Source organism: Macrobrachium nipponense, chromosome 4 (assembly GCF_015104395.2).
Source record: "Macrobrachium nipponense isolate FS-2020 chromosome 4, ASM1510439v2, whole genome shotgun sequence".
Classification (NCBI taxonomy): Eukaryota; Metazoa; Arthropoda; class Malacostraca; order Decapoda; family Palaemonidae; genus Macrobrachium; species Macrobrachium nipponense.
In genome coordinates this window covers 112,463,691-112,484,371 of record NC_061100.1, presented here as the reverse complement: position 1 = coordinate 112,484,371, position 20,681 = coordinate 112,463,691, and the positions used below count along the sequence as shown (strand labels likewise).

General features: G+C 46.4%; 1 protein-coding gene across 1 annotated transcript in view; it reads right to left on the bottom strand.

Moving 5' to 3' along the window:
- The window catches only part of LOC135211482 (mucin-2-like), a 134,667-nt gene extending 117,670 nt beyond the window's left edge, over positions 1-16,997 (bottom strand). The window contains exon 1 of the mRNA XM_064244789.1: positions 16,607-16,997. The gene's annotated coding sequence lies outside the window, so the exon portion shown is untranslated. The remainder of the gene's footprint in view (positions 1-16,606) is intronic.
- Between the last annotated feature and the right edge of the window lie 3,684 nt (positions 16,998-20,681).

Sequence of the window (20,681 nt, the reverse complement as noted above, 5' to 3'; positions counted from 1 at the left end):
CTCGGGCCCCAAAAACGACTCGAGCCGAGACGTGGCTCTGCTGGTGGAAGCGGCGATCCTTCCCCGAGGTCATTGTGCTGACGAATCAGCGCCGTAACCTCGGCAAAGTTCCTCTGGATCTCGGCAAGTCACAGCATCTTGCAGAGTGGGGGACCGTTAAGCCCGGTTCGAACAAGAGCAACATTCCGAGAACCTTCCTCTTAAGAAGGGGAACAGCGACAGCCCTCTCGGTCTTCCCCATCCACTTGCGCATACGTCCTGGCCGGTCCGAAGAACCGTGCCTGGCACGTAGGGCGTCGTGGTGGGATCATGAGGGGCGCACCCCCAATCACGATCACTCCTCAATACCTCGCTCCTCCCGGTGTAACCCGAGGAGGTTGAAGGTACGGGAGAGGCAGACCTGACGCTCCCTCCTCTTGCTCGCTGGCAGAACCAGCAGGCTTGGAGGGCTGCAGGCGATCGTCAACCGCGGTGGCGATCGAGCTGCAGGCCTGGTCGAACCGTCTCGCTGTGGGAGGAAACGGCTGGACTGAGCACAGCGCCCCGATCTCGAGTGTCAGAAGAGCTGGTGCTGGTTGCCGTACCCCCCCCCCCCCCCCGGTCGCTTTCTGTGAGAGCGACGGTCAGGCGACCTGCAGGCTCCACTGTCCACAGTGAGACCGGTGCTTGTCCTCACGGCACGTCACGTCGCTGGTTCCAGCCGTGGCTGGCACCGTGGCGAACGGGAGGACCTCTTCCCAGCCTCAGCCCGTGGTCGGTCGTGGACCGTCACGGTCCCCGGGTAGCCAGCTGTTCGCCGCGAGAGTGAGAGCTTGTCTGGTTGAGAGTCGCATGAGCGGCTGTCCCAGTCTCTTCCGCCCCGTGCCGTGAACCTGACGCTGAGCCGGACTCAGAGGTCTGGTTCCTGGCTGCACGGTGCGCTGGTAGACGTACCGTACATCGGTACCTCCCGCGAACGAGAGGCCGAGACGGACCCTGGATGCAGTGGCAGAACCACTGACACCAGGCGAGGAAGTACCGGTGTTAGCCGGTACCTTCCCCTCTGGTCCCCGTAGTCTTCTTCATTGCGGAAGAAGAGACGGGCCCCGCTCCCGAAGGAGCAGGAGGACCAGCGGAAGGAACCCTAAAACCCCCCGTCCCACCGAGGTGAGACGGGTCCCTACCCGAGAAGCTCCCGGGAGGGGGGGGGGAGACTTCTTAGGAGGGAGGAGGCAACCTTCTTCTTCTCGGCTGTGAAGCCTTAGAAGTCGAAGGGGAAGAGGCGGCAGCCGACGACGATGAAGAAGATGAGACGACGACGACGACACCTTCCTCCTCTTCTTCGTCAGCTTCCTCAGGACAGACGTAAGATCTGCTATCCAGGGCGGAGTCGGGGCTGCTGTAGCCGAAGCCACAGGGCCCGGACGCACCTGTACAGACAGACCAAAGTCTGGGGTAGTACCACCACGAACAGGGACGACATCAGCAGGTATGGGCATCTCAGGAACAGCAGCACAGCCAGCACAGCATCGGTAGGGACAGCCAGCGCAGCACGGCAGGGACAGCCAGCGCAGCAACGACAGCACAGCCAGCGCAGCAACTGCATGGACAGTCAGCCCAGAATCGGCAGGTACGGCAGGCAGCACCGGAAACACAGGAAGTGGAGCAGCAGCCAGCAACATCCTGGTACTGGCGGCAGGTCCAGGGGCGAGCTCTAGGGCAGCGGAAGTGTGGTCGCTGCAGCGCGGCAACCACGAGCGGCGGCGGCACGCCCCCCCTCTCGGTACGGCGAACGGCACTTCACAGCGGCTGTAGGCAAGACTGTTACCACGTGAGGCGAGTACACCAGGTGAGGAGGGACGTCGTCACCTGGTTGCGTGGTCACCACTCCATGGGTGACCGCAGTAGGCCCAGACATAGAACCGCAGCCCCTGGACACTAGCACGCCCTGCAAATGGAAGGACGCCCATACCTCACCAAGGTCCACCCCCCTCGTGGCAGTAGCACCTGCGGAAATAACAGTAGTAGCGATTAGTGGGGGGGAAGTCCCCTCGCGCGGGGGGGGGGGGCGAGCCTCTCCGAACGAGTGGAAGACCCCTAATACAATTTTAAATCGGGCACCGAGCGCCCTCCCCCGCGCTCGAGGACGGATCGGGCGAGAGAAGAACGCCGATAACCTCCCCCCCCCCAAGGGGAAGGGCCATCTGTGGGAGCTGAGCGGGGGGGGGGTCTCGTTCCACCCCACCCCCACAGTACCCATGTATCCAACAACAATATAAGAGCCCGAGAGCAATCGTGCCATCGGCCCGAATGCAAGGGCATAAGGATCAATTCCCTGACTGAGCGGAACTTGAACCAAATAAATATTGATGCAATCAAAAATAAGGAATAAAATGAAAATGCATCTTGCATACGATTCACTTCACAATGAATAAGGGCTCGGATCGAGCGCATTTTGCGCCCCTAGGTTACCGAGCGCAAGGGTGAAAGGATCAATTCCTTACCTTTATGGATCAAGGTTTCTGGAGGAAACCTTGATCCATAATGAATTGATGCAATCAAAAAATATAGAAAATGAAAAGACTACTGCGCTTGCGATTTCACTTCATACAAATAAAAAGGGGAAGGATCAATTCCGGGAATCGCGAAACATTGATCCCAGTAAACAATGCAATCTCAATAAAAAATGAAAATGAAAAAGAACTGCACTTGCGATTTCACTTCATTCAAAATAAAAAGGGGAAGGATCAATTTCCGGGTAAGCTCGGAAACTGATCCAAATGAGTAGTTTGCTACAATCAAAATAATATATAAAATGAAAAAGAATACGTACTTGCGATTTCCACATTCCATACTAAATAAGTTTCCGTGCCGAGCGCATTCGTTCGGCAACGGGCATTACAGGTCAAAAAAATATAAAATGAAAAGGCACTTACTTACGATTTTCATCTACATATTCCAACCCAATATACGCTCGGAGCGAGTGCTCCCGCCCTCGGCACCGAGCATACACAATACGAGGATCATTTCTGGGAAAATGAATTCCCGCACTTACGCCCTTCAGTCCCGGCACTCGGGTAATCGGAGGGCGTGGTGACACCAAGATCCTTTAATTCACAATTGAATTCAATGAAATGATTGTACTTACAATTCAGTTTCACTAGATAATTAGAAAAAGAAAAACACAATCATGCGAAAGCAAACGACGATGAAGCGGGCAGAGAGCGATGATTTACACGTCCACACGCCAGCAGGCCGAAAGCAAAAAGTGATTTGTTTTACCTCCCAGTCGCGCGCGCGCTGCGCGCCTGTCGGACAAGCAGTTAACTACCGAACCCCTTGTTCGAAAGCTTACGACCTATCCAGCTGCCGCTAGTACCTTCCTATTGTAAAAGGACCGAAGGTTTGTATGCCGTGTCGGAACAAGTTATGGTTTGTCTCTTGTTGGCATCCACTTCCCCCCCCTTGTAGGAGGAAGTGGTGGATATTCGCTCCCATCCCTAGTGAAAGGGATAGGATGGGGCTCTGTCGAGTAGCTCACCGGCATCTCGTCCTTATCCAGCAAGGTGATGACCGTATCCCTCTACCCACAGGTAGAGGGGGAGAAAAAGATAGGAAGAGAAGCCAGTCACTCTCTCATTCACGTTATATATTATTACAGTCACACCAGGACTCGATGCTGTTCAGGGCCTGCTAGGGTCTGGGTTAGCTAGACAACGTGTTGAGCAGCCACCACGGGTCCTAAGGAAAACGATCCAAGGACCTGTGGGCAATATCCAAAAGGTAGAAGGAGGTGCCGGTGGTCTGGTTGTACCAGACCCCTGCCTTCAGTACCTGCGCCACGGAGAAGTTCTTGTGTAACTCGAGGGGAGTACTTCTAGGTCATCTTGGTGCTGACGAAGAGTCTTCAACACTCAGCCTGGATGTCGAGTTTCTTCAGAAAGCGCGGTCGCGCTTTCACAGGACAAAGCAGCATCTCCTTCGCATCGAAGGCGGTGAAGTCCATTAGGGAGGGGATTGTGAAGGACTCTAACCGATCGTCAGGAAACCGAAGGGGTTCAGAGTCTTCGCTACGAATTCGTACGAAATCGAGCGTCACGAATCCCCAATCCCCTGGATGCTTGACTTCGCAGTAAAAGTCATGCAATTACCTCAGAGGAAAGAAGGGAATGGTCGTATGACCTATCCCTCTTCTCAACTTCGGTGATGTCCTGTACCCATACTGGTCTATCCGTCTGCAGCGAAGTTGTTGTTCTTCGGTAGTAGGATAGGACACCGACACTCAATGTTGGGTGTCGATGGTATGGGTACTGTGACAAGCCGTTAGGACGAAGAAAAGATTGTTATGGAACAACCGAACTAAGTCCACAGCGAAGTTCGTAACAGACTTGGGAGCGCTGACAGCTGCCTACTGACTGCGTTCGGTAGGAGGCAAGTTGTCCAAGCACCCGAGCAAGTCACGTGACCTTCGCTTTAAAAGGGTTATGCCAAGAGACTAAACAAATAATTTGGTTCGTCACCGATGCCAGAAGGCAAGGTGATGACTCTCTTAAGGCATGTGCCCAACAGGCGAAAGTCACTTGCCTTCTAGAGACCGAGGTCCTTGATGGCAAGATAACTCATAGTATAGTTGATTCTCGGCTAAGGAGAAACAACACTATGTGTCGTTGAAGACGAAGGTGTACAGAAAATGCAACCTACGTCTTCACAGCTGAACCGAGAGAAGGATTCTCAAGATTCTGAAACCTGTGCTACAAAGACTGAGAACGCTAACCGCTATTCATTGCTGTCCGGTGAGGATCGTAGTTGCATAAAAGCGGAGCGCTTTTCAGTAATGAAGACAGGGAAATGTACTTGCCTGAAGAACTGCTTCTCATGGGCTGAACATTTGGAAGTAGAGCTGTCAGGTCGGAGAGTAGGCGATGTCTTCTGACATATCTGTTAATTCGGGCGAGCAATGAATAACAATTGCACACCTACGAATACGAGATATTTGAAGACAAACTCAGATGTCTGCAAAAATCATTCGCATTATCGGTGCGATGAAGCGGTTGACTAGTACAGACTTTCTGTTACCGTGCGGTAAACAGAAAGATGAAAGAGTCCAAGAGATATCTCTGTTGAAAATTCTCGCAATGTCCGAAGGCGATGAAATCGAGCGTCACAGCAGTAGATGGTCCTTCATTATTGCGAGAATCCCCGTTAATCAGAGACTAAGTCCATGATTGTTGGGCAGAGATACGGTTTTCGGTAGTCAATCAAACCAGGGGAGAGAGAGACGTAACCGACCGTGCATCTCCGAGACCTAGCTGATACTGAGCCGCTATCAGGCAGTTCAATACGCAGTAGCTCTCGGTGACTCGTCTCCTGAGTTGCCAGGTAATCCCATTATTCCACGAAGGAACTGCGTTTCGGCTAGAACCATCGAGCATAAAGAATACGCTCGAGCAATTATATTTAACCGAAACGGATTTCGGTAAATACAAAAGCTGATTTGGTGTTGTCATGACAATACCAAGTATCTAAAATCGAAACTGATAACTGCTGGGAGGTTGCAGGCAACCCCGAGTTGCAGTTCAATTAAGATACAATTCGTCTCGGTCACAAACCGTAGAGTTAACTACGGTATGCGCCTACCCCCCGGACAATTCAACTGTTAAAAGAATCATGTCGCGAGGGTAATATACGTAGTATATTTGTAGGTTCTGTACCACGACCTCCATCCTAAATTCTTTTCCCCTCGAGGAATGAGAATAAGGATTGGTGATCGACCACCTTCGTTCTCTAGTCAAGAGAGTGAAGGAGAAGTCTTACCCAAAGGAAAAAAGGGAAAGCTTCAATGGTGAACAGAATACCGAAGACGATAGTTCAAGCCAAACTGGAAGTTCCCGTCCGTTCTTCTCTATTCCAGGTTAAACGCCTACTGTGAGATACTCTTCTTCCAGCAGCAGTCTTCTTCCAAATGCTAGAAATTACAGGAATTCGAGCATAAGCGAGGTTCCCGATTATCGTGTAACAATTATCGGGGATTCTCGCTCACTTTGGACCGTGGTCTCGCCTAAGTGTTTGGAGATCGTAAAAAAACTCGAACACTCTGAGTGCGCTAGAAATTCCGTAGAATTCTAAGCACTCTGCGAAACCCCCCACCGAATTCGTCAAACGATATCGGCTGGTGGTCCTCTCGATTCCCGTAGGAATCGAGAAAGGGGCAGGATCCCTCCTCAACAACCGGGGCTTACGTCAGGTAGGACCCGAAGGTCCCCCCGGTAGCGCAGCCCCTAACGTGGGATTCTTACAGAGAAATCTCTGTAGGATCCCTCCCCTTTTCCCTCGTAGCCGTAAGGAGAGAGGGAATGGGGGAGGAATTGGATACTGGCTCGCCTTCCCAGCGGAACTAGCAGTTGGAGAAGAAAAGGAGCAGCCATCGCCTTACGGCGATGGCCTCTCAGAGCCTGGGAAAACGTATCGTCAGGGAGAAAACGTTTTCCCCGAGGAGGGTTACGAACTCATACTGTAGGTAAGGGTCTGCCGCCACTGTGAACGTCGTCGGGTGGTGGGGCTGATCGACACCTGACAGGAGAGAGCCGATACCGTCCTCCGACTCATTCCAGTCCTCGTCGAGGTCGAAACCTCAGGAGGACCGAAGGGGTATTCAACTAGGTGTCCGAAGACACGTAGAAACGCCTCTGTCGCAGTAGAGGAAGTGAAGTAGCTTGTTCGACCGGCCAGAACTGAGAGAGCCTTCTTGTCCGGAGACGAGAGACTACCTGGTTCAACACAGTCGGCAAGCTCCGATCGCGGCAGACCCACCGTCGATTTGGGTTCCCTCTCGGGCCCCAAAACGACTCGAGCCGAGACGTGGCTCTGCTCGGATGGGAGCGGCGATCCTTCCCCGAGGTCGTTGTGCTGACGAATCAGCGCCATAACCTCGGCAAAGTTCCTCTAGATCTCGGAATTCACAGCATCTTGCAGAGTGGACCGTTAAGCCCTTCGAACAAGAGCATATTCCGAGAACCTTCCTCCTAAGAAGGGGGAACAGCGACAGCCCTCTCGGTCTTCCCCATCCACTTGCGCATACGTCCTGGCCGGTCAAAGAACACCGTGCCTGGCACGTAGGGCGTCGTGGTGGGATCATGAGGGGCGCACCCCTCACGATCACTCCTCAATACCTCGCTCCTCCCGGTGTAACCCCCGAGGAGGTTGAAGGTACGGGAGAGGCAGACCTGACGCTCCCTCCTCGCTCGCTGGCAGAACCAGCAGGCTTGGAGGGCTGCAGGCGATCGTCAACAAAAACCGCGGTGGCGATCGAGCTGCAGGCCTGGTCGAACCGTCTCGCTGTGGAGAACGGCTGACTGAGCACAGCGGCCCCGATCTCGAGTGTCAGAAGAGCTGGTGCTGGTTGCCGTACCCGATCGCTCTCTGTGAGAGCGACGGTCAGGCGACCTGCAGGCTCCACTGTCACAGTGAGACCGGTGCTTGTCCTCACGGCACGTCACGTCGCTGGTTCCAGCCGTGGCTGGCACCGGCGAACGGGAGGACCTCTTCCCAGCCTCAGCCCGTGGCCGGTCGTGGACCGTCACGTCCCCGGGTAGCCAGCTGTTCGCCGCGAGAGTGAGAGCTGGTCTGGTGAGAGTCACGTGAGCGGCTGTCACCAGTCTTCCGCCCCGTGCCGTGAACCTGACGCTGAGCGGACTCAGAGGTCTGGTTCCTGGCTGCACGGTCGCTGGTATGGCGACCGTACACTCGGTACCTCCCGCGAACGAGAGGCCGAGACGGACCCTGATGCAGTGGCAGAACCACTGACACCAGGCGAGGAAGTACCGGTGTTAGCCGGTACCCCTCTGGTCCCCGTAGTCTTCTTCCTTGCGGAAGAAAGAGACGGGCCCCCGCTACCCCGAAGGAGCAGGAGGACCAGCGGAAGGAACCCACCCTCCCGTCCCACCGAGGTGAGGACGGGTCCCGAGAAGCTCCCGAGGGAGACTTCTTAGGAGGGAGGAGGCAACCTTCTTCTTCCTTCGCTGTGAAGCCTTAGAAGTCGAAGGGGAAGAGGCGGCAGCCGACGACGATGAGAAGATGAAGACGACGACGACGACACACCTTCCTCCTCTTCTTCGTCAGCTTCCTCAGGACAGACGTAAGATCTGCTATCCAGGGCGGAGCCGGGGCTGCTGTAGCCGAAGCCACAGGGCCCGGACGCACCTGTACAGACAGACCAAAGTCTGGGGTAGTACCACCCCACGAACAGGGACGACATCAGCAGGTATGGGCATCTCAGAACAGCAGGCACAGCCAGCACAGCATCGGTAGGGACAGCCAGCGCAGCAACGGCAGGGACAGCCAGCGCAGCAACGGCAGGACAGCCAGCGCAGCAACGGCAGCCACAGAAACAGGGACAGCAGCAGCAACTGCATGGACAGTCAGCCCAGAATCGGCAGGTACGGCAGGCAGCACCGGAAAACACAGGAAGTGGAGCAGCAGCCAGCAACATCCTGGTACCGGTGGCAGGTCCAGGGCGAGCTCTAGGGCAGCGGAAGTGTGGTCGCTGCAGCGCGGCAACCACGAGCGGCGGCGGCACGCCCCCCTCTTGGTACGGCGAACGGCACTTCACAGCGGCTGTAGGCAAGACTGTTACCACGTGAGGCGAGTACACCAGGTGAGGAGGGACGTCGTCACCTGGTTGCGTGGTCACCACTCCATGGGTGACCGCAGTAGGCCCAGACATAGAACCGCAGGCCCTGGACACTAGCACGCCCTGCAATGGAAGGACGCCCATACCTCACCAAGGTCCACCCTCGTGGCAGTAGCACCTGCGGAAATAACAGTAGTAGCGATTAGTGGGGGGGAAGTCCCCTCGCGCGGGGGGGGTGAGCCCTCTCCGAACGAGTGGAAGACCCCGAATACAATTGTACATCGGGCACCGAGCGCCCTCCCCCGCGCTCGACGGATCGGGCGAGGAGAAGAACGCCGATAACCTCCCCCCCCCCAAGGGGAAGGGCCATCTGTGGGAGCTGAGCGGGGGGGGGGGGGGGGGGGGGGGGGGGGGTTCTCGTTCCCCACCCCCGCACAGCACCCATGTACCCAACAACAATATAAGAGCCCGAGAGCAATCGTGCCATCGGCCCGAATGCAAGGGCATAAGGATCAATTCCCTGACTGAGCGGAACTTGAACCAAATAAATATTGATGCAATCAATAATAAGGAATAAAATGAAAATGCATCTTGCATTACGATTCACTTCACAATGAATAAGGGCTCGGATCGAGCGCATTTGCGCCCTCGGTACCGAGCGCAAGGGTAAAAGGATCCATTCCTTACCTTTATGGATCAAGGTTTATGGAAACCTTGATCCATAATGAATTGATGCAATCAAAAAAAAATGAAAATGAAAAAGAATACTGCGCTTGCGATTTCACTTCATACAAATAAAAAGGGGAAGGATCAATTCCCGGGAAATAGCGGAAACATTGATCCCAGTAAACAATGCAATCTCAATAAAAAATGAAAATGAAAAAGAACTGCACTTGCGATTTCACTTCATTCAAATAAAAAGGGGAAAGGATCAATTTCCGGGTAAGCTCGGAAACTGATCCAAAATGAGTATTGCTACAATCAAATAAATATATGAAAATGAAAAAGAATACTGTACTTGCGATTCCACTTCCATACAGAATAAGTTTCCGTGCCGAGCGCATTCGCTCGGCAACGGGCATACAGGTCAAAAAAATATAAATGAAAAGAGCATTACTTACGATTTTCATCTACACATTTCCAACCCAAATATACGCTCGGAGCGAGCGCTCCCGCCCTCGGCACCGAGCATACACAATACGAGGATCATTTCTGGGAAAATGAATTCCCGCACTTACCCCTTCAGTCCCGGCACTCGGGTAATCGGAGGGCGTGGTGAAACCAAGATCCTTTAATTCACACTTGAATTCAATGGAAATAAATATGAAATGATTGTACTTACAATTCAGTTTCACTAGATAAATAGAAAAAGAAAAACACAACCATGCGAAAGCAACGACGATGAAGCGGGGCAGGAGAGCGATGATACACGTCCACACGCCAGCAGGCCGAAAGCAAAAGTGATTTGTTTACCTACCAGTCGCGCGCTGCGCGCGCCTGTCGGACAAGCAGTTAACTACCGAACCCCTTGTTCGAAAGCTTACGACCTATCCAGCTGCCGCTAGTACCTTCCTATTGTAAAAGGACCGAAGGTTTGTATGCCGTGTCGGAACAAACAAAGATTTCGCTACTGCGGTCACCCAAATAGTGGGGTAGATATAAGGGTGGAATCAATTACCACTATTTGCTAACAAAACAACTGCTGGAACGTTCACACTGATATATATGAATATATTATATTTTCAATAACAAATATATATGTGAAATTATATTTTTATATTAAAATAAGGTTATACATATACCTAAGTAATAACATAGCTGACAATTTCTAAGTACCGGGAGCTAAATTTTGAGAACTGCGGTAGTTCTTTCCTCCTCCTATCTCTTTCCAATTTGGAAAGGTGAGAAGACTGGGACACATTTGGTACAAGTCAGATCTACCGAACACATATGACCTCTGCAACCCATACATACTATGTAAGTCATACTTAGCAGATGCCATCCTCTTATTGCACTGCTGCAATAACATGTACCAGTCACACTTATGTCAGACATCATCAGAAATAAGTAAACTAATCAGCTTCAAAATCAATCCAAATGATGAATAAAGGTCTGTAAATAACAACCTAACTAAATAAATGCTGAAATGCTATCGAAAGAAAACAAAATACTTCACCGATATCCTTGATATACAAGTGGTAAATAAAAAAAAAAAAATAAAAAAAAATTTAGCTGCTGCTCACAACCTTTGTCTGAAGCCAGCAAAAATAAATTGAGCTCTCTGCTGTGTCATTTCCCTTCTTCCCTGAAAGTGGGCGGGGCTACTTATCTACACCAAAACAACAGAATTACTAAAGAAATTTTTTACCAACCAGTATTAAAGACAGTCCCAGATTATTGGCAGACTTGGTTAATGGCGATGCAGTTTTATGGTGTTTGTCTAGTGCCGGTAAAATCTGTGATTTATGGTGCCATAATGGGCCGAGTTCAAGTTATCGGCGTCATAAAGTGCCAATAATAGAGTTATGGCACCATAACATACCTAACAGAGGCACCATGAACCAAAACTTGGTGCCACAAGTGCCATAAATTCCCGAATTTCTGTTAATGGTGGTTTTCGCTTATCAGCACCTGCCAAGAATGCAACCCCTGCCGATAACCGGGGACTGCCTGTACTTGAAAATTGTTAATTATGCTTGGTAAGTTACTTACCGTATATAAAAACTTGTTTTCAATGGAGTGAATGCAGAGTGAGGGGTCAGGACTACTATAGACCTAGCACAGGGAGTCCCCGGGGTTACGACGGGGGTTCTGTTCTTGAGAAGCGTCATAAGCCAATAATCGTCGTAAGCCGGAACATCACCAAAAACCCTAAGAAAACCTTACTTTTAATGTTTGGGGTGCATTGAAAACAATGTAAACTGCATTCTTATTGCATTTTACATAAAAAACTTCAAATATTAATTATTTTGCATTTTCGGTGTCATATTTCATCTGCCAGATGAGCGTTGTAGGCGTCGTAACCCTGGAAATAATTTCTGATGGATATAATTGAAAAGCGCCTTAACCTCGGAATGTCGTAAGCCGAACCCGTCGTAACCCGGGGACTGCCTTAGACATTTCTGTAGTATGCATTTCAGTGGGCATATGACTAACCTAACCCTAGTAAGTTATGACCCCTCACTCTGCATTCTACCTGACCAGTGATAATGTATGGTTCAGGAACATGGCTGAATGAATGCAGTGAGGGGCCAGGGTTACTGTAGTAAGCACTTTGGACAGAATATGCTCTAACCAAACTTACCTTTACCTAACCTCAGACGCCTTGCCCTAACCTGGCCAAGGAAGCTTCATCCCCACCAACGCCTCCCCCCAGACAATAAGTTGTGACCCAACACGGCATGGCACTCTATGGAAATAGAGTGAACCCAACACGGCATGACACTCTATGGAAATAGAGGGAACCCAACACATCATGGCACTCTATGGAAATAGGGTGAGGGGTCACAGTTACTTGCCATTACCTAACTTAACCTTGGACACTGACTGGAGGAGGGGGAGGTCTCTGGCTTTGGACCCCCAAGTAAGTTTTGATCCCTCACTCTGTACTCTACCCCTAACTAACCTCAGATGCCATGCCCTAACCTGGCTGGGAGGGGGCCTTTGCCCATCTGGACCCCCCAGTAAGTTATGACTCCTCACTGCATTTTACCCTTGTGTAAATAATAATACAGTAGACCCTTGACTCACGAACGCATTGACCCACGTACAACTCGATCCCCGACCAAAATTATAGGTAAAATTTCACCCTTGACTTACGAACTAACTTTGAGATACGAACAAAAAAAAATGCGGAAAATAAAAATTCTGTTTGGGTCATGAACTAATTTTGAGACATGAACATTTGAAAAATGCTGGAAATTTCTGGAAAATAACAATTCACTTTGTTTCACAAACTAATTTTTAGACACAAACATTTGAAAAATGCGCGAAATCGCCCAGCACGGTACGTGAGAGCGTTTTGAGTTGCCATGGGCGGACCAGCCATCCTCCAAGCCGCCCAGCCGCCCACGCACGGCGTCACCCACGCATCGCTCTTTGTCTCATCTCATTGTGTACAAGACGTTCGTCAATTCGCTTAGCATTTTTTGCGCTAAAACTTGTGATTTTCTTCATAATGGGCCCTAAGAAAGTGAAGAGTGGTGGTGAAAGTAAGAAAGTGAAGAGTGATGGTGAGAAGAGGGTGCAGAGGAAGATAACCATTGAAATAAAGAAAGAAATTATAGAAAAGTTTGAACGTGGTGTTCGCGTGACCGATATCGCAAGTGAGTACAAGATGGCCAAGTCGACAATTTCGACAATTTTGAAAAACAAGGATGCCATTAAAGAAGCAAATGTTGCGAAGGGAGTGACAGTACTAACCAAGATGAGATCGCAAACCCTCGAAGAGGCAGAAAAAATAATTTTGAAGTGGGTACATGAGAAACAGATGGCAGGTGATAGTGTAAACGAGCCGATCATCTGCGAGAAAGCTCGGCAAGTGTATCAGAGTTTGCTGAAGGAAACTCCTTCTACTAGTGCCACGCCAGATGATTTTTAAGGCTAGTAAAGGGTGGTTTGATAACTTCAAGAAGAGAACTGGAATTCACTCTGTAATTAGGCATGGTGAGGCTGCTAGCGCAGACAAGGCTGCTGCTGAGGCATTCGTGACTGAGTTTGCCGAGTTCGTGGAGGCCGAAGGATACGTCGCTCAACAGATTTTCAATTGTGATGAAACGGGCCTCTTCTGGAAGAAGATGCCCAACAGGACATTTATCACCCAAGAAGAGAAGGCGCTCCCAGGCCACAAGCCAATGAAGGATAGGCTTACGCTTTTGTTATGCTCAAACGCAAGTGGCGACTTGAAACTAAAGCCGCTACTTGTCTACCATTCAAATAACCCGCGTGCCTTTAAGCAGCACAACGTAAATAAGGCCAGACTGCCTGTAATGTGGAGGGCCAATACAAAAGCATGGGTGACACGGAACTTGTTTATGGAGTGGATTGATGAAGTGTTTGCGCCGACCGTGAGTCAGTACCTAACAGAGAACAAGCTACCCCTGCGGTGCCTTCTGATCATGGATAATGCCCCGGCACACCCTTCGTACTTGGCTGACTGCAGTGAACATGACTTCATTCAGTTCAAGTTCCTTCCACCCAACACGACCTCTGTTCTCCAGCCCATGGACCAACAAGTCATTAGCAATTTTAAGAAATTATATACGAAGGCGCTCTTCTCCAGATGCTTCCGTGTAACTGAAGAGACAAAATTAACCTTAAAAGAATTTTGGAAGAAGCACTTTAATGTTTTTCACTGCATAACCCTCATTGATAACGCATGGACTGAAGTTACGTACCGCACATTAAATTCTGCGTGGCGGAAAACTTTGGCCCCAGTGCGTAACTGTCCGTGACTTTGAGGGCTTCGATGCAGAGATTGTGCAAGAAATTGTGTCCATGGGCAACAGTATGGGTCTACAAGTCAACGACGAAGATGTTGAAGAATTGGTCGCTGAACATTCAGAAGATTTGACTGCGGACGAACTTGTTCAACTCCACAAAGAGCAGCAGGAGCAACTTGCTCGGGAGCAATCAACTGACGAAGAGGAGGCTGGGGAGGAAGTTACAGATGTCAGCAGTGATGTGATAAAAGCCGCATTGGAAAAGTGGAATGATGTCCAGTGCTTCCTTGAATTGTATCATCCGGACAAAATTGTTACGAACAGGATCGTGAATATGCTCAATGAAAATTTAATGAGCCATTTCAGAAAAGTTATGCAAGGAAGGAAAAGGCAACAGACATTGGATAAGTTTGTGATTAAACGTTCACCAAAAAAACCTAGAAGAGTTGAATCTCCGGAACGAGATCTCCCCGACCTGGATGGGGGAGGGTCTCCTTCCGCACAATAACCTCCTCCCCACCCACCACCCTCCTCTTCTCTTGTCCGTCAAGCCAGAAGTCTCGCCAGTCATAGTAAGTGTTCACTTTACAAACGTTTTTATAGTGTTAGTTTACCATTTTAAATTATATTATTAGATATATTAAGGTTTTTTACACTGACTTTTACATTATCTGTGTAAAATAAGGCAAAATATACATAATATATATTGGTTCGTAGGGGTCGAGAACCAATTAATATTATTCCCATTAAACCTTATGGGGAAATTAGCTCCGAGTCACGAACAATTTCGAACACGACCAAGGTCTAGGAACGGATTGTGTTCGTGAGTCAAGGGTCTACTGTAATGAGAAATCATAATACACAAGCAAAACTGTAATAAAAAATACACTACCTTCTAAAGGAGGTTTAGTTTATGTTTTCATTATTCAGTATTACTTGTGGGTTCAGATCAAGTCACAGTGCCTTAAGTGAGGTTAGGAAGGGAAGTTCTGGTTAAGGATAATCCTATAGTATACGAGTCCAAATTCAATGTTTAAAATTGGTAAACTTTACCTTAGTTGTGTGGCCTGAACCCTGGCAGGTGCTGAACAGGACAGGTTACCGCCATTTTTTTTGGGGGGGGACAGGGGGAAGCCCCATGGGCCAGGTCAGGATATGTCGCCCTAAGTTAGGTTTGGTAGGTAAGATCTGGTTAGGTCAGGACATGGTATTATAGGAAAGGTCATGTTCACTAAGTATGAGGAATCCGTCCCGGTCGACAACTGGTGGGAATCAGGCAGTGCAACTATCTACAGTAAAGTTTTACCATTCATCTGGGTATTTCTAAAGAATAGTTCCGCACAGACTGCAAGGAATGTAACCGCGGATACGACATCCACTAGGGATTGGGGCGTCCAATGTATTTAGACGTGTTTAGTACTGGCCCCTGGGGGTTAATTAGTCGTCCGAATAAATATTACTTAAAATTCTTGTTCAGGAGATAAAACTGCATAGAAAAACCGCAACTGCCATAGTCTAGGTCGCTGTGGAATAGTACCCTAGATCTACCCTCATCTGCTTACTGAAGCAGAGATTGTAAGAAAACAAAGGGAATAAAGCTCTCCACCCTCGCGAATAGTGTAGTGTGCCTGCAACTGTGTTTGTGGAGTGAGTGCTCAGGAACCAGGTAAGAACCTGGCACAGGATCTTGCTTTTCAGCAGCCACTTTTGGATAAATCTGAAAAAATTAGCTGATTATCTGCTTCAAAAAGCAGAGTTATGATTTTCTCAAAATTCTATGGGTTTGTTTACTTGTGTTCCCCCTTTAAAGATATGTCCTTTGTTATTTGTATGCAGATAAAATAATCATTTTCTTATCCTACTGTTCACCATTCAATGAATATTTGATAAATCTTGCCTTTACGTAATGCAAAAATTACCCTACCAACAGAGAAGGCCTAGCCTAAGCTGACATAGCTGACATAAGATAGCTTCCTGAAAAAGAACTTAAATTTGCTGCCGTGAGCATCAGTCAAGAGTTTGTGGCCCATTCAGGCAACACTGTGACCTCTACGCTCCTCTGGAAGTACCTACCTAGTAAGTGTTTTCTCCTAAATTCCGAAATAATGGCAAAATTTAAGCGTTTTTCGGGAAATGGCCGCGTTCCGGGAGAGGTGGCCGCTCTGTTGCCACTCGGTCATTTACCTTACTAGGCTAAGGCTAGGGATGTCAGGCTATACCAATCGACTCCCTACTTGCCTAGGCCAGCACAGGCTAGTCAAAGCATAGCCTAACGAGCCCAACAGATTCAAGTTCGCTTTACATGGTGGCTAGGTCGTACATATCCCGAAACGAATGCAGCAATGATAAGGATGTCTTCCAATCTGTAGTACCTAGTAGGTAGGTAGTAGGTAGCTAGGCTATCTGAGAACGGCACAATAACGTCACTCTACTGACCTAGCTATACAGATATTCACTCTACAGTCGTATAAACATTCGCTCTAACCGCCGGTAAATATCCACATTAATGACCTGTAAACATTCACTCTAATGACCCGTAAATAGTCACTCTACTGACCTGTGATTATTACGTTTTTTAACGCTGAGGAGGCTTTTTAACCTTGGCACTGGCCCTCTTCAAAGTTCTTCACAGACTACAGCTTTTCACTTCTAAAATTTACGCAAAAACACCAGCCAGCCGAGTTCTTCAATTTACCATGACTAATTCTTCGTAACACAGCGGGATAATAGTCTTTATTAGAGTTAAAACAAGGTCACAAAAATGTGTAAATAGTGCGCCAGGCAACAAAGCTTTTACGCGTTTAACACTTTTGTTTTGCGAACGGAAAACCGCTCCACTAAATATAATCCGATATCGTGTTCTTTTTTGTAAAAGTGTGGTGAATCAAAATGTCCAATTTATGGCTCGTATAGAGTGAGTTAATTAAGAAAATAATACTGAATAACAGCATATTATTAAAACTAATGCTTTAATGGTCGTGTACGAAAAAAGCTGTTATGTTTAAAATAACAAATATTGGCCACCAACTGACTAATTAATTTTAAAACTCTACCATTTTCTAACATTCGTACTTTGTTAACGAACGCAGCCTTCCGAGCAGTCATTTGTTTGTAAACAATGTAGAGACATCTGTTGGTGGTAACGGTAACTAATGACCACAAAGCATTTAATTATTAAAATAACTGTTGATATTGCCTTCCCAAAACCATCATTAGGACACTGCCCTGGATCCGATAATGAATGACAACAAACGTACAGGAAGGGCTGGTTTATAAAGTCCTCTATGGCTATAAAATAAAGACTAAAATGTATTATTATTTTTTTATCACAAAAGCGTAGTTATTTGCCAATCCTAAAATCGCCTTTGTATATTATACTGCCGGTCATAAATTCAAGACTCTTTCGTTCCATGGAATGTAGAATGAACTATTAGAAATTTGGATGCATTCTTGTAGTAAACAATAGGACTAATTAGAAAAATGATTATGTGTACAGTATTTCGGAGGTGAGAGTTTTGGTAATTGAATGAAAAAATCGATGGAATGTGGCCACTTCGTTCTGCGCCACGTTCAGCGTATAGTATGAGTGCGCTTTTTTAAATTGTAGGTATGTTGGATACCCAAATTAGAATTATGAGCTGCAAATTTTTAATTCTTTTTCATGGGCACCCACAGCATATTTTCAAAGAGGGGGGGAGGGGGAGGTGTTGACCAAATCTTAATACATACATAGATAATTCTATGGTATCAAGCAAACATAAACTTTAGACCCTTTGAGCAACCAGGTTAATTCCAAAAACAGTAGATATCAGCGCCTGCATCTTTTAAAATAAATAAAGCAACAATTATATTATATATATATATATATATATATATATAGATATATATATGTGTGTGTGTGTGTGTGTGTGTGTGTGTGTGTGTGTGTGTGTGTGTGTGTGTGTAGCTTACTGATAAATAATATTGCCAAGACCAGGAAGAACATTCTTTATTAAACAAACTTTCGAGTATAAAACCTCATCATCAGGCTGAAAAATTGGCAAGGATGAGAAATTACTAAAATTAAAATGAATTGTTTTACTGAAAGCTTCTGTAAAAACATAAAATAAAACGAACACCACATACAAACTTGTTTTAGTTTTTTCGTATTTTTTTTAGTTTGTACGTGGTGTTCTTTTTTATTTATTTTTATTTATTTATTTTTCTTTCACTGAAGCTTTTAGTAAGACAGTAATATTCATTTTAGTTTTACTGCACACTCGAGTATTTTCAGGCCCTATCTGTAGCCCATTTTCAAGAGATGTTTGGGATGTTAGCCTGGGTCAAGGCCCAGCAGTCTTGCCAATCCCCTCTTGTCGCTCTGATATCCTGAGCTGATGGTCAATGGGGATTAATCCTTGAGGTAAGGGTGTGGTCACCAAAAGTCTGTTGGGCAGGAAACTTAATCTCCAGGTCAGCAGGGTCAATCTTAGCTTCTTTTAATATCAAAGCTCGGCTTATGGGATCTTCTGAGGTAAAACCTTTTTTCCTTCTATTACTTTAATCTCTCTGATGAGTGCACCTTCTACTACCCTCCTGTGACTAATTTTGTTGCTTTTGTATATAAGCCTACTGTTTTTGAAATCCATCCTATGGTCATTTTCCCAACAATGCCTAGCTATAGCGCTCCCCTGAGAGTTAAATTGTACTGCCCTTCTATGTTCTTGGATTCTAGTCCTTATTCCCCTACCTGATTCCCCCTCATATCTGTCTCCACAATTGTTGCAATTGATTATGTATACCCCCACTACATCATCTGTATTACTGTCTTCTCCTTCCAATTTATTTTTACATACTTTGTTTTTTACGGTTTTATCAAGGGTATATACAAATTTATATTTACTTTCTTTCATTTTTGAAGTGATTTGTTTCATTTTAGGCATAAAAGGAAGGGCAACTATTTCCTTGTTTTCTTTATTCCATGTACTCTCCACATTTGCTCTGTAAAAAATTTTTCTAGCTTTGTCGAGTGTCCTTTTTTTTTTTAACCATTCCGGGTACGCTAATGCATCGAAGCTTTTACCGATGTAATTTATTTCTTGTTCTATCTTGCAAGGGTCACACGTTCTTATTGCCCTAAGAAATAAACCTGTTAGAACCCCTATTTTTATACCATGATTGTGAAAAGAGAAGAAATGAATATATGAGTTTGTATGTGTGGGCATTCTACATGTGCTGAATTCATATCCTGTTTCTTTTCTTCCTATGAGTATGTCTAAAAAGGGCAGTTTATCATTGTTACTTTTCTCTAAAGTGAACCGGATATTGTTATCAAACTTATTGAGTTCATCTAGAAAAGTTTCTATTTCATTTTCATCACCTTGCAGAATAGCAAAAATATCATCCACATATCACCACCATCCTTGCAGTTTTAAGTTAGGGACATTAACATTAGGAACTAGATTAGTTTAGAAATATTCCATATAGATGTTAGCGAGTATAGGTGATAATGAGGACCCCATAGCTACTCCATATTTCTGTTTGTAAACTTGTCCCTCAAACGTGAAATAAGTATCACTGACACACAATTTAATCAACTCAAGGAAGACGCCTATTTCGATGTTTGGATTGAAAATACCCTCATTATGTTTAGTCTGAAGGAATTCTAATACTTTATCTAAGGGGACATTGGTGAATGATGCTACTACATCAAAACTAACCATGTGTCCCTTTATATTCTTTTTCTTAACTTTGTCTATGAAATCTAACCATACAGCTAAGTTTTTGTTAGGAGATTTCCTACTAGAAACAATAGGGCGAAGTGGGCAGCCCTCCTTGTGTATTTTGGGGCTGCCATATATATATGCAAGTTCAGGTAATTTACTTGAGAATAATTTATTGCATAGCATGTCCTTCCCATTACCTGAAAGTACTCGAGTGTGTAGTAAAACTAAATGTAAATACTTAGAAGTAAACAAGTTACAAAGTGATTTTGTGGGTTTCTTTTTCAATCTTCAGAAGAAAACTGTAAGAAGTTTTTGTTTGGTTCATTCATTTTAATGTTATTTTAATGATTTCTCATTTTTTAGTTTGTACGTGGTGTTCGTTTCATTTTATGCTTTTACTGAAGCTTTTAGTAAGACAATTCATTTTAATGTAATTATAGTGATTTATCATCCTTGACAATTTTTCAGCCTGATGATGAGGTTTTATACCTCGAAAGCTCGTACAATAAAGAATGTTCTTCCTGGTTTTGGCAATACTATTTATCATTAAGCTAAGATTTCCAAGTAGCCTCCCAATTACTGAGACTATATATATATATATATATATATATATATATATATATTATATATATATATATATATAAGTGTTTACATAATAAAAATATGGAATGTTAGTCCATATATATAAAAGACCAGATTGCTTGCAGGAATGTGATCAGACTAGAGACGCTAAAGATGACGTATACAATAAGTATGTAGGCTAAGTTGACATGCCGTCACCTGTAGTCATTCAATTGTTTATAAACATTAGTCCAAGCTCCCTGCTTGAGACAACTACCGCCTACGTGATCTGTAGCGTGTCTCATTTGATTGTGTGTTCGTATGAAACTATGTCATTTGATTGTATGTTCATATGTTCGAACTACT